The sequence below is a fragment of the Suricata suricatta genome, chromosome 14 (assembly GCF_006229205.1).
Source record: "Suricata suricatta isolate VVHF042 chromosome 14, meerkat_22Aug2017_6uvM2_HiC, whole genome shotgun sequence".
Lineage (NCBI taxonomy): Eukaryota > Metazoa > Chordata > Mammalia > Carnivora > Herpestidae > Suricata > Suricata suricatta.
Window position 1 is genome coordinate 18,053,212 of NC_043713.1, and position 14,223 is coordinate 18,067,434.

Consider the following 14,223-nt stretch of genomic DNA (forward strand, 5'->3'; position numbering starts at 1 on the left):
ATGGGACAAATTACTCTACACTTCACCAGACTTTACTAACTGTGGGTTTTGTGAAGGGAGAAGACGCTACCAGGTTTCACAGTAGTCCTGGGTGACTTAGTGGTCCCATAAGTAGATCTCCAAATAGAGAAGCAGCATGCTAAAACTCTGTGACCTAGCATAAAGTTTGGATTAACACAGTGAGAAAACTGCACAGAGTAAATCAAATATGATGCTCCAACAATTAGTCTGGGTGCACAGAGGTAAGAAGCTTAGCTAAAATTATGAGTTTTGAAAGAACAAGAAAATACAAGACGATACAGAAGGACAATAAATCATGACGTTTGATGCAATATGTAAGGCCAGAGGCAAGAAAAAGACATATTTTCTAGGCAGAGTGATAAGGAAAGAGGGAGGAAATGAGCATGAGAAGGGGGAAGAAGAGAAATGATAACATATATGAGGCAAAAGGGGAACAGACATCCAATCTGGTCTCAGAGAAATTATAACTCAGAGAATATTTTCATTAAAAGGCACCAGAGAATTCGACAGGAAGTGTCCCACAGGAACAGCAAGGGTGCGATCACCCTTCGCCTGGATCATCAGTAAGCCAAGTCATTGAAAAGTTGGTGAAAATGGGTGTACCTCCTGCTGCTTTGCTTGTCTTCTACATTTAAGCAATTGTAAAAGAAAGGCTTTTATGATTGACAAATAAATAAATAAATAAATAGACTGGCTTCCTAATTTAGAAATGGAGAGAATATAGCTCATGTGCCATCTAACAAGTTTTTATTTTGGTGGATATTCAGATCACTGGCAACTTTCTCAAAATCACATGGCAAACTGAGCTCACGGGCATAGCCAGACCTCCTGATTCCTAATGAAATGCTCTTCACTATTCTATACTGTCTTCACTTACCACAAACTTCCATATACCAGAAAACGTCATTCTCCAGTCAACCTGGTTAATCAGTGTGTTTTACTAAATCACGTGACTCAAAAGGAAGTAGAACTGTAGTATTTACGGACAAAACGATACAATGTCGGGGCTCAGCAGCACGTGGAGGAGGAAGGAAATGCCCTAGCCAAAGGGACATGCTTTACCCAAGCTCTTATCCCCTTCCCCTGACACAGCTCATATCCAATGACTGATCAACTCAGGGATATAAAAACCAGGCCCCCTCATATCCATTCAGGACAGCCCTAAGGGGTCATTCTATCTTCAGAATTGCCCTAACCGCCCCCTCTCCCCGGCGTCAACTGAGATTTCATTGAGACTCATCACAACTCAACTTCTCCCTTTGGCAAAACCCACTTCCTGTCCTTCCTTTCCCTGGATGTTGATACCCAGAGCACTCCCTGATAAACCCGTGTGCTAATCTCTATCTCAGAGTTTGCTCACCAGGGAACCCAGCCTATAAAAATAAGTGTTGAAGCTCCTTTTAGTTACAGGAGGGTTTGTTACATTACACTAATTGCTTGTGTTTAAAATTTTCTCTAATTTTTAAATTTTTTTCTAATGTTAACTTATTTTTGAGAGAGGGAGAAAGAGATAGAGGTAAAGCAGGGGAGAGGCAGAAAAAGAGGGAAACATGGAATCCAAAACAGGCTCCAGGTTGTAAGCTGTCAGCACAGAGCCTGATGCAGGGCTCAAACTCACGAACTGAGATCATGACCTGAGCCAAATGAAGTCAGATGCTTAACCAGCGAAGCCCACGTGCCCCAAAGTTTCTCTAATTTTTAAAGGGTAGATAGAAAAAAATTTAATGTCCATCAATCAGATTAAATTATGATAGAGCCTTAAAAAGAGAACACTACAGTGTGAGATATGAAATAATCTCCAAAATATATAGTGAGAGAAAAAGATACACTGCAGTGTTTATTTTTATTTATTTATTTTTTAATTTTTTAAGGTTTTATTTATTTTTGATACAGAGAGAGACAGAGCATGAGAGGGGGAGGGGCAGAGAGAGAAGGAGACACAGAACCGGAAGCAGGTTCCAGGCTATGAGCTGTCAGCACAGAGCCTGATGCGGGGCTTGAACCCACAAACACGAGATCTGACCTGAGCCAAAGTCAGAGGCTTAACCAACTGAGCCACCCAGGTGCCCCAACAATGCAGTGTTTAAAATACACTCCCATTCTGGGCTTTAAAAGGAGGATATAGGTGGCGCCTGGGTGGCTCATTTGGTGAAACCTCCGACTTCAGCTCAGGTCAGATCTCACGGTCGTGGGTTCGAGCCCCGCGTCAGGCTCTGTGCTGACAGCTAGTGCAGAGCCTGGAGCCTGCTTCCAGTTCTGTGTCTCCTTCTCTCTCTGCCCCTCCCCCTCTCATGCTCTGTCTCTCTCTGTATCAAAAATAAATAAAACATTAAAAAAAATTTTTAAGGAGGATATATGTATGGGTATCTATATACATGTATATAGATATATACTTACATATACGTACAACATTTAGAATAATTCTATAATGAGGGGCGCCTGGGTGGCTCAGTCGGTTAAGCATCCGACATCAGCTCAGGTCCTGATCTCGCGGTTTGCAGTTGGAGCCCCGCATCAGGCTCTGTGCAGACAGCTAGCTCAGAGCCTTGAGCCTGTCTTTGGATTCTGTGTCTCCCTCCCTCTCTGATCCTCCCCTGCTCATGATGTCCCTCTCTCTCTCTCTAACATAAATAAAACATTAAAAATTTTTAAAAAAGAATAACTATAATGATACTGAACCAAAAACCAACAAACAAAAAATACAATAATGACTACCTATGAAGTAGGAAATTAAGAAGAGACTAGATTGAGTGGGAATCCTAATTTTCAAGATAAATTCATTGGTCTTAAGGTTTTCCTCTCACCTTTGGATACTTCACTGTGTTCCAAAATATAGCTTAATAAAGAAAGAAAGAAAATAGCCCTGATTCACCAGGTTCTTTTGTGTTAATGATGCATATGTGCTTACATGGAGTTTCTAAAAATTGGTTAACAAGAATCTATCTGTAGCATACAACCTTTCAAATGCTAGTTCTTCTCTGCTGTGAGCGCTCTGTCCCCAAGCCCTTGAGTCACTACTTCTGCAAACATATTTTCAGTGCATGTTCTATATACGGGCACACAATACTTATAGCTTTGTATGTAATTTATTTAGAAATTTGTTGTTCCACTACAATCTGTGTTCCTCAAGGGTAAAACCCGATCATCTATGTAAACACGCCACCTTTGTTATTTAATCATTGTCAAGCAAATTTCATTCTACTGGGATCTGCAGTGGCTCACCAACACTAAGAATGGCTACTGACTTCTACTATTGGTCAATATGTATTTATTGAATGAATAAACAAAATAACAATAACAAGCATTACTAAGCTCTGTTTGCCAAGCAAGAGAAGAAAAGATCCCTTTTTTTGCTAAATCTAACTTCTTCCGGACTCTTTCAAGAATCTCCTCCCTTAGTTATCCTCTACCTGTCTCCCATTTTAATGTCCACTAAATCAGCTTTTGTCCTTCTCACATGTTCACATGTCATTTTTATCCAAAACACCTTCCCTTGTTACTGTCCCCTGGATGTAAATCTAGTTCTCTGTCTCTCTGTCATTCTAATTACAATCAATATTTTGAAACCTATGGTCTTTGATTCCCTATTTCCCTTTCCTTACTACAAAAAGCCTCAGGTATTTGAGTTTCTATCCACAGACAGGATCTAAGGACTCAAGATCTCCTTACATGAAGAGATCAATGATTTCTCTGACACTCCAGGGCAGAACTCTCCAGTACTACCAGAGAAGCAATGCCTTGGAGAGACCTGAGGAAAGAGAGGCTGCCTTGACATTAATGTACTGTTGACACCTTCTTTCTATTCTTTCTAAATCCAACCATCTTATTCAGTCCTTAGAGTCCTATGAAGCTGCTAGTTCGACATGGCTGATCACTTGCTAATCCCCATGAGCCTTCTCTCTCTGGTGTCTGGTTCAGTTCTCTCCCAATTATCCTTTCCCTATTTTTTCAGCTTTCTTCTGCCTACATATATGAAGGCCTAGAAAGCCCTAAGAAGAATTCAAAGGACAAGGGAAGATCTTATACCCCTGTTTTTCATTGGATTTGGACTATTTAATTTGATTGTTCTTTTAATAAAAACCTTAGGATGAAATTTACTTTTTCCCTTCTGATCCTCCCCAACTTTTTAATATGAAAAATTTCCAATGTACAAAAGGTTCAAAAAAAAGTATAAAAAATCACTCAGCAAATAATGTTGTATCACATTTCTCTTGTCAGTATTTGTGTATGTATCTACATGCATATACATACATATTCTCTTTTGCTAAACCATTTGAAAATAATCTACACACATTATGACAATTCACCACTAAATAATTTAAAATATACAGCTTAAAAATAAAGATCATTCTTCATAAACACAATCGCATTATCACAATCACCATTATCAATACCATAATAATTCTCTAATTGTATCTACAATCCAGTCTATATTCAAATTGCTTCAGCTGTCTAAAAAATGTTTTTTGTAACTTCTTTTTTTTGTAACTTCTTTTAGACCAGTAAACATTCAAGTTGTATGCATTGCATTTGGTTATGTCTCTTTAGTCTTTAGTTCTAGAACAGTCGACTTCCTTTTTTTCATATTAATTTTAAAAAAAACAACAAAGTCAATTGCTTTTAAAATGTTCCACATTTTAGATTTGTATGATTTATGATGTCATTTGCCTTGTTTCCTATCTCCTCTTTCCCATAAACTGGAATTTGGACCCAAAGTCATCATTAGGCTCAAGTAAAACATTTTTGGCAAGAACACTTCCTAGGTGATGTTGTACACACTCCACACCACATCACCACAGGAGGTATGTAACATCACGTTGTCCTACACCATTGATTAGGGTACTGATGACCAAGTATTCCCACTGTAACAATTTTTTCTCCTTTAAAACTATCAATAACCTATGAAGTGATGTTGTGAAAAGACCATCCTGTTCTGCAATATCCCATATGACTTGAGACCCCACGTGATTTCTAAAAGCTATAAAACAGGATAATATGTGAAAAATCGAGTGTGAGATCAATGTTAATTTCTCTGCATTGCTTTTTAAACTTGCAGGGGTGGCTGGGTGACTCAGGTAAGTGTCTGACTTCAGCTCAGGTAATGATCTCACTGTTGGTGAGTTAGGGCCCTGTGTCGGGCTCTGCGCTGACAGCTCAGAGCCTGCTTTAGATTCTGTGTCTCCCTCTCTCCCTGCCTCTCTCCCATCTCAAAAATAAATAAGATTTAAAAATAAATTTAAACTCTGAAACGCAAAAGCAAGGTGTATTTCCATCCCAGAAACACGGGCGTTTTCATAGAAGAGTCAGTATCGCCTCAATCTGTACTTCCTGTGTGCCAGGCAGGCCCCCCGAGACTTACAGACAACAACAAACTCAAATCCTCTAGAGAGAGGACGGGCACACAGGAACAGCCTATGCTACCCACCTTCTGACGGGAAACAAGGACTATAAACAGTTCAACCTAACTTGCCACAATTACAATGAACAGAAAAAGAAGAGTCTATAAAGGTTTATCCAGATTCTTATAGAATATTCCTACATCACTTGTCAAAAGAGTGTGTTCGAGTCAACTTCACAATATGATGTGATGAAGGAAGTGATCATTAAGACTATGAATTTTCTTTGTGCCAGGCTTTTGATACCAATTGATTAAAGACTTGGAAAAAAAATGAGTAAGATCATACTCTACTATAAAGCAGTAAGAGAGCTAGGCCATAACATGTACTAGGAAATAACTGAGCTGCTTACTCCAAAGAAAAGATTTCTGGAATTCAAAAGTTGTAAGGGACACAACCTTCTGAACACTCAGCTTGTCACCAGAATGATAACATTATACTTTATTATTTGAGTGGCAAGAAATCTATTCCCAATGAACTTGATACTGAAGGACTGCTTTTTTTTTTTAATGTTTTTATTTATTTTTTGAGAGGCAGAAAGAGATAGCGTGAGCAAGGGAGGGTCAGAGAGAGAGGGAGACACAGAATCTGAAGCAGGCTCCAGGCTCTGAGCTAGATCTCTGACTATGAGATCTCACACAAACTGTGAGATCATGACCTGAGCCGAAGCCGGCTTAACCGACTGAGCCAGCCAGGCGCCCCAAAGGACGGCTTTTTTAAAGGGAGCTCCAAGACTGTTTCAAAAGGACATGTACAACGAGCAGACGGCAACAGGAGATGACACTTCTTTCTCATTGCAAAACAGCCCTGAGCACGAGAATCGGGTTTGAAGAACTGCCGAACTATCTGGTCAAAAATAAATCACAATTTTTTAAATGATTCATAGATTTCGAGGCATGAGTCATTTTCTAACTCTCTCCAGCTGCCATAAGGGTGTCAGAATTCAACTTATGCTCTATCGCCAACCTGTCTCAGTTTCAAGAGTTAAGATTAAGCTAAAAGCAAACTATGCTGGTCGAGCCCCTGCATTTTAGGGAACAGGGACCCCATTTGGTAGAACCACCTTAAACCCACCCACCTTTAATCTCACCTGCATTTCCAGTTATTCCTACTTCTTCCCCTCATGTTGCCATCAAAAACTAAATTGTGCACTGAAATTTTTCACTGCTCATAAATTAAACGGCCCAGAACTAGAAACAAACATGCTTTCCCAAACTGGAAGTTGATTTGCCACAGTATCCTGGAGAATTGGTAAAGCATGCTGAGTAAATACGATGATGTGACGGTCACACTAGCGAGGGACTACCCCAACTCCTCCATTTATTAGCTACCAACCTTAAGAAAACATAGAACCTTCTCTAAATCAGAACGTCTTCATTTATAACATTACCCTTTTCCTTAGAAACTACAGAAAAGTGTTCTACCTGTCACAAAACTGTTCTTGACAAGGTCACCAATGACCTCTCCGTCACTATATCCAATGTCAAGTCCTAATCCTCGTGTTTCTTGACCTAGTAGCAGCATCTGGCATGGTTCATATTTCCTCATCTTTGAAACATTTCTCTTGGCCTCCAGGTCTTCACACTTTCCTGATACCTCTCTAGCTTTAGTCTCCACTTTCCCTTATGTTGGACTTTTAAATGTCGGCATTTCTAAGAGCTTAGTCCTTGGACTTTTCTGGCAACCTCTTTCCTTTCCTTCCTCTCTGCTTCAATGATCTCACCAAGCCTCCTGGCTTAAATACCAACTATGCATTGGCAATTCCCAATTTATAACTTGAGGTTCTCTTCCAACTCCACACTCCTATCCAGCTTCCTATTCAACATCTCCCTCTGGATAGCCAATTAGCTTCTCAAACCTGACTTCCCACAATCTTCACCATCTCCATTAACAGCAACTCCAATTTTAGAGCTCCACTTCCCTCACATGCATTCCATACCCCACGCCATCAGAGAAAATAACACGACTGACAATACCTTCAAAGTACGCTATCCAGAGCCCTAAGACTCTTCTCCACCTTGACCACAACCACGCCATCCCAAATCACTGGCATCTCCCACCACAAATAACACGACAGCCTTTCAACTGGTCTCCCTGTTTCCATCCTTGTCCCCTTGCAATCTCAACAGAGCATTCAGAATGACGCTATTTTCTTAAAAATCACATCATATCACAAATCAGCTTGGATTTCTTCCTGTGATTTCTGGTCTCACTCAGAGGGAAAGCCAAATTATACAAGTGCCTATCCTACGTGCATGAGGCTGCTGTTCTCTCCCGCGCGTTCCTTCTCCATCCACTCTGACTCTTGGTTTTCTTCAACCCACCAGGCAGGGTCTCATCTCAGAACAGTGTCCCCCCATAGGTGTTCCTGGCACACCCCCTCACCCCCTTCAGGCCTCTTCTCAGCGAGGTCTTCCCTAACCCACATCCATCACAAAACCCACCGCCCTAACAGGACTTTATTTACCAGCATACTTATTTCTCTTCTGCTCTCCCACTATAACGTAAGCTCCATGAAGGGACGATTTGTGTTTGTTTTGTTCTCTCCTGTATTTCCAGCGCCCAGAATTTCTGCCACATAGCACGTACCCAAATACTTGTTGAATAAATGAACAAAGAATGAATAAAGTATATTTGCTTTGGTTTAAAAAAAAGAAGTTGTACTCATCAGCAAATTAAAACATCTTGATTTAGCATGCTCTGGATTTCACAGAGAAGTTGCGTATCAATGAACTTTTCTATAATGACACCAACAATGAATCCAAGGCTCCCTAATCAAATTCCGGCTACATACTGTTTTCCCCCGGCTGCAGGTTGTTCCTCTTCTATTCTGTGACACATACACAACCAGACGTGTCGTAGGACCTAGGCAGCTAATTAGCTGACACGGCTTAATCACCACTACACTCACAAAGGCCTGTTAATGAGTCACAAAACTGTGTCTTAAACTAAGTGAAGTGATATTTTATTAGTATGAACTTTTCACTCCCCCTAATGGTGGTTTTTATTGTTTGTTTATATTTAAAATGTTTAGAAAAAAGAAGAGCCCTTAAGGAAGACAGCCAAATAAATAACTTGAATGCAAGAACAGAAGGTAACCGGCGCACTCTATCAATCTGTTATCATTGACATATATTAACTACCAACATTCAGAAAGAAATATGTATGTGCAAAACGCGAGTATATCTTCAGTGAGCTTGAAAGGTCATAAATTACAATTGCTAAGCTGAACAGGAAACACTGGTGAAAAGAAGCCATGAAGTTCCAGTAATTTTCTACTCTAAAAGAGCTGACAGAATAAACGTTGGCACTTGAGAAATTTTCTCGGCCCTAAATTAACTACTGCCCTAACTTTCTATTATTCCATCATTTTCTGACTCCCATTAACCCAGGCAACAATAAGCCAAAACAAAACAAAACCTACATGTTCATTAAATATCACCAGTACATTTGGGAAAGATGCCTAATTTTATGTGAAGTGTTTAATATGCATGAATATAGTACATACGTTAATAGGGAGGAAATAAATAACATCTCCATTTGGTCAAGGACTTTCTGAATGCAGTCATGATGTAGGACTTCTTCCAACAAAAATTTTTGTGGTCTTTCCAGCAAAGTAGTTTTAAGTAATCGGATACAGATCAAGGCAAATGAACCACAAGCACAGAGTTCAAATCCTAACTAGACATCATACTCTTATTATCTGTAAGTAGGGACACAAGGCATCCTTACTGATAACGGGATTTCCCTGGACCACAGGAAAGCTCTCAGGTGGTTCTGCTTACGATCAACGGCACGCACGCAGTTAAGGCCACGAACTCTTCAGAAAGTGTAGCAATGAAGGGGACAAAATGGGAACAGAACCTGCAAACCTCACTAACCGCATACTTTAATCATCTGTCCCAACAAACAAACTAGTGTCACAGAGAAATGTAACAGATAAACCAAGAATAAAGGTACTACCTCGTTCCAAGCCTAACCCTACATATACTAAAAGTATTTCAAAATTTACGTGATGGATTTTTATCTCTAACAGAACACAATAAAGATGAAATCAATATATGGAATGAGCAGCATTTTCTTCTATCAGCAATAATCTACTTTAAAATAGAATCTATTCACAGTATTTTTTAAAAGCACAAAATTAATTCTACTCAGTCATAAATGGAAGACTATTCAATGCTCTTGAATAAGATAACCTAATATTATAAAGATGTCACTTCTAACCCAAATAAATCTAGACATTAAATGCATCCTAGTTGTGCTGTTTTTAGAAACTCTAGCTCGAAAATATATGGAAAAGAGTAAAAATCCACAAACAGCTAAACCAACTTTGAAAATGGACAGAGAATGGAGAACTTGCCCTACCAGATACTTGACATCACTATTTGGAAGAGAAAAATTAAGACCACAATGAGTTATCACCACACATCTAAACAGCTAAAATAAAAATACAGTGATAATACCAAATGCTGGCAAGGTTGCAAAAAACGCAATCTCTCATACATGGCTGGTGGGGATGTTAAGTGGTGTTGCCGCCCTGGGAAACAGTTTGGCAGATTCTTCACAAACTAAATCTACACTTATCATACTACCCAGGTAGCACATTCCAAGGCATTTATCCCAGAAAACATGAAACTTTATATCCAAATACACACAAACAAAAAACCTGTGCAAAAATGGTTCATAACAGCTGTATCTGTAATAGCCCCCAACTGGGAACAGCCCCAGTGATCCAGGGAACGGTTAAACAAATTGCAGTACGTGGATGCCATGGAATACTACTCAAATTATGCAACAGGTTGGATGAATCTCAAAAATTACCTCATGCAACAATTTGGACGAATCTCAATCTCAAAAAGCTTTATGTTGTGTAATTCCATTCATATGGCACTCCTGTACTGATAAAAGTATAGAGATGGAAAAGTGATTAGTGACCAGAGGTTAAGGACTGAAGGGGGATGGATGTGACCAAAAAGAGATGGCAGGAAGGAGATCTTCATGATGACGGACTCGCTCTCTATCTTGATCGCAGTGACCGTTACAGGCATCCACACAGGCACTGCACCAATGTCAATGTCTGGGTTTTCCTATTGTACTGTAGTTGGATAAAATGTAACCATTGAGGGAAATTGCCTGAAGTTACATAAAATGTAACTATTGGGGGAAATCAGACCTCTCTGCACACCATTTTTGCAACTACCTGTCATCTATAGTTATTTCAAAACAAGGCTAAAAGAAAATAGGGAGAATTATTCATGGAGGGAAAGAAAAATAATACAAAGCACTGTGTGAAAACCATATGGTATTAAAGCAAGAGCAAACAAATAAACCAAAGGAACAGAATAGAGTGCTCAGAGTACGTAAGAGACCTCAATCTATAGTAAGTGTAGCATCCCTTATGTAAGGAGAAAAGAGAGAATGCTTCTAGGAAAACTGGCACACTACATGGAAAATAAGCTGAATCTTTTCCTTGTGACATATAAAAAAGAAAAAGACTGGCTGCACTAAAGACCTACACATTTCAAGGAAAACTATAAAGTTGGTAGAACATAAGAATAACTTTATGACATACATTTTAGGGAAAGACTTCTCAAAACCCCCAAAGCACAAAGCAATTTTTAAAAATCTGATTACATCAAAATTGGAGCTTTCTGTTCAATGAATCACATCATGAAAAATGTTACAAATGATAGGACACAAACAAGTAGATCTACAATAATTTAAAGGCCAGTATCTAGGAAATACAAGGAATTTCCGCAGATCAACAAGAAATGAAACCTCAAAGTAAAAATGAGAAAGAGATGAACAATTTTACAAGAGGGAAAACTGAAAAGATAAAATGCACATGAAAAAAATGCTCAGAGTTCTTAGTAACAGTGAAATGCAACTTAAAATGAGATTTTACTTTGTATCCATTAGTGTGGAAAAACTAGGACACTGAATAACACTAAGCATGGGGAGAAGATCCAAGGACACAGAGAGGCTCAAGAACTCCCTGCAGGAGTACAGCCCATTGCAGTTTGTTCTGGAATACAATATAGCAGTCCTTTGATAAAACATGAATGCACTATGATCCAGAAATCACATTCCTGGATATATATCTCAAAGAAAGCATCATAAGGGCACCTGGGTGGCTCAGTCACTTGAACATCTGAGTCTTGGTTTTGGCTCAGGTCTCGAGCCTTAGGGTCATGGGATTGAGCCCGCATCAGGTTCTGTGCTGAGCATGAAGCCTACTTAAGATTCTTTCCCTCTGCTCCTCTGCCCTGCTCTCGACCTCTCTCTCTAAGAAATAAAAATAAAATAATAAATAATAAAAAAAGAAAGCATCATAGCAGTCTCAGAGATATGTTTATTATAACATTGTCTATCGTAGTAGGAAATTAAAGGTAAAACAGATATCCACAAATGGGAGAGAAGATGGGTAACCCGTAGTAGATACACTCTCTGAAATACTCTGCAGCCTTCAGACGCAATGCACAGTGACACGAACAGATCTTTAACATGTGGTAGGAAGAAAAAAATTCAATATACAATATTATATAGCATATATGATATATAACATATAACATGATATCCCTAAAAATTAACAATATGGGCACCCAAAACAATATACACTTAATAACGCCTACAAACAGAAGGATACATATCACATATGTTAAAATGGCTTCCTAGGTGTTGATGAGCAAGGGAATGTAATGGGAATTGGAAATAAAAGACAATGATGGGGGGGGGGAAGCAGACACACCTTGAACTGCCAATGATGATCACTGAATTAAGAAAGATTAATTCAATCCTCTGCACCTGAGGTCCAAAACAAACTTTAAGGGCTCATACCTAACAGAACACCCTAGGAAAGCTCAAGGTCATCCTGTCCTTCTCATGGCAAAGGCATTAAAACTAGCTCACTACTTTTAAGTTTTCATTGCTAAGCTGTTCCATGGATAAACCACTCCACTCACTTCACCTCAAAACAGAACTTGTATCCAAGATAAAAATAAAAGGAAATTGTAAGATACAAGACTCACTACTCAAAATTTAAGTTCCCACAATGATACTCAAATAAAGCAAAGCCCAGTCCCTTTGATTTACTTAATTATCAAGATCTTTCAAAATTTAGCTACATACAGGTGACAACAAGAAAAAATAAAGTGTATAGTCTAGTTTTTGTTAAGTAGAGCTCTGGACTGTTTTTAAAATAAAGACAGACATTTAAACAAATGAATGTCTCCATAATAATCTTTTGTTGAAATTAATGAGTCATTTACTATCTATTTGTGTTTTCCCAATTTGAAAAAACTAAGACCTGTTATTTTCCATGAAGCCAAGGCAGTTTTCGATTCTTTTTAACTTAAATTTCAATACATTATTTTTACTTTGACACTGACTTCCATTTCCATTGTCACAAGTAGCTTATAAAGCAAGAAATTTTGTGTGTTACACCAAAATTTCAAAAAGTCAATCAATTTCTCTTAGACAACATGCGATTCTTGCCATCTTATCCATAAAGTCCTAAGTAACAAGCATCTGAAAGAGTCACAGCCTGCCTTTTTTGGCTAATGGCAAATGTTACTATGAAAGCATGCTGCATCTCTCAATGAATCCTAAAATCAGCAGGATCAACATTGCCAATGCTGTCTATGATGCAACTGTACCTGACATAATTTCACACTAAAAGAACGATAAAATTCTGCCTAGCATCTCAGAAACTGACAAAGCAAGGGAGTCAAAACACAAAACGAAAGTTTTGAATCAAAGGCAATGTTGACTCCAAACATACAGAACGCTGGGACCCAAAAGTAAGTGGGAGTAGAGGTTTTCCTTAGACCAAGTCCTACGGCAAAGCAGGGCGAGCAGGTGGCACCTCAAGAATGACTCTAACAGACGTCAGTACGTAGGCAAGAACAAACTAGAGATGCGGTCCAATAGGTAAGGAAAGGCCGTCCTTACCCCCAGAGCAAGCACATTATCCGTCAATAACCACCCACCCATATCACAAACCACCTCACTCCGTTTAGATTGGCAGTGCGGGCAGGGAGGTCCCATCCCAAGACCAAAGGCAGTATTACCAAAAGCAAAAGTCATACGCCAGGTCAGGGAGCCCCAAAGACCCCCGACAGAACCCTCGCTCCAGGCAAAGGCGCCCATCTAAGGGCCTGAACCTGCAGGCTGGGCAAAGAAGAGAACTTCCATCAGCAGCGCTCGAACAGCTGGCGCCGCCCACGTTCAGATCCGGCTGTGACCCTTGACCCCCGGCCGCCGACCTCCACGTTGCAGGCACATCCCACGCTAGGGCTCCCCCTGGGCTGGCTGGAAAGCCCCCTTACCTGTCACAGCTTCATCTCATGCCGCGATGTTGTCGGTCCCACCACCCGCGGGCGCCCCAGCAAAGGTGGGCGAGGCGAGAACGTTCGGTGGGGAGGATGTGGGGTGCTCAAATCAGGGTAGGCAAACCTTGGGGACCGCAACCGAAGCCCAGCCGGCGTCTCCCCACCGAGGCTGCAAGGTGCCGTTGCCGCCGCTGCCACCGCCGCCGCTGCAGTAAATCAGCTGACACACAACTGCCGTGACTTTCGCTGCAACTGTCGCAAAAATGAGGGGGAGGGAAATGATCATCATTTCCATACTTGCCTGGCCCGGGCTGGGGCCGGAGAAGCTGGCCGCGTTACCATGGAGACCGAATGGCGGCGAGGGCTGTCGACTGTGGGCAAAGAGTGCACGGCCGCCATTTTGGTCGTGGGAAGTCTGGTCTAGGCTATCATCTCGCCTCGCATTCCCTGGCTGGGAGGACCAAGATGAAGGC

The 14,223-nt window shown here is 40.3% G+C and overlaps 1 protein-coding gene and 1 long non-coding RNA gene across 3 annotated transcripts in view; one reads left to right on the top strand and one right to left on the bottom strand.

Annotated features, from left to right (window-relative positions):
* LOC115277263 overlaps positions 1-8,827 on the top strand; it is a 42,398-nt gene extending 33,571 nt beyond the window's left edge. Inside the window, exon 3 of one of the 2 annotated variants that reach the window (XR_003902334.1) lies at positions 8,452-8,827. This is a non-coding gene — a long non-coding RNA (uncharacterized LOC115277263). Of the gene's footprint in view, positions 1-512; positions 668-8,451 lie in introns of those variants that run through there. The other variant, XR_003902332.1, reaches the window with a different exon arrangement.
* WDR7 (WD repeat domain 7) overlaps positions 1-13,981 on the bottom strand; it is a 345,923-nt gene extending 331,942 nt beyond the window's left edge. The window contains exon 1 of the mRNA XM_029921300.1: positions 13,748-13,981. The gene's annotated coding sequence lies outside the window, so the exon portion shown is untranslated. The remainder of the gene's footprint in view (positions 1-13,747) is intronic.
* Between the last annotated feature and the right edge of the window lie 242 nt (positions 13,982-14,223).